The sequence below is a fragment of the Seriola lalandi genome, unplaced genomic scaffold (assembly GCF_002814215.2).
Source record: "Seriola lalandi dorsalis isolate HSWRI2012SDOR001 ecotype SW California unplaced genomic scaffold, Sedor1 jcf7180002054958, whole genome shotgun sequence".
Classification (NCBI taxonomy): Eukaryota; Metazoa; Chordata; class Actinopteri; order Carangiformes; family Carangidae; genus Seriola; species Seriola lalandi.
The window spans coordinates 244889-245379 of record NW_019525509.1 but is presented as its reverse complement, the minus strand read 5'-3'; positions in this window follow the sequence as shown (position 1 = coordinate 245379).

Genomic DNA, 491 nt, shown 5'->3' with positions numbered 1-491 from the left:
TCATTACAAGAACATTCTTGTTTCTCTTTGGGCAGTATGAAACAACTGTTGCTTTCTCAGTGAAAGCAAATATTGAGGAATGCAGAGGTCTGCCCTGTATCTTCAGAATTTCACTGGGAAGTTCTGGCTTATTTCTTCTGACTGTTCCCAACATGGTCAGCTTTCTCTTCTGAAGTTCATCTCCAAGGCGCTAGGATGTAAAGAAGTTGTCACAAGTGATGTTATGACCTTGCAGCCCTTCTGGGTCAAAATGTCCCGCAACATCATCTTTGTATACAAACTCTGCACAGGCACTCCACTACACATCAAAGTGTCCAGATTTTACAAACCAGTTCATGACCCTAGATGAGGAAAAGTCGCCAAATTTTATGAAGGAAAAAAAAGGATAACCAGTACTTTTGTCAACACAAAAACTGAAACGGGTCAAATTGACCCTTAACATAATACGAGGGTTAACAAGGCTATTTATATTTGGTTATTTTTTCCATTAA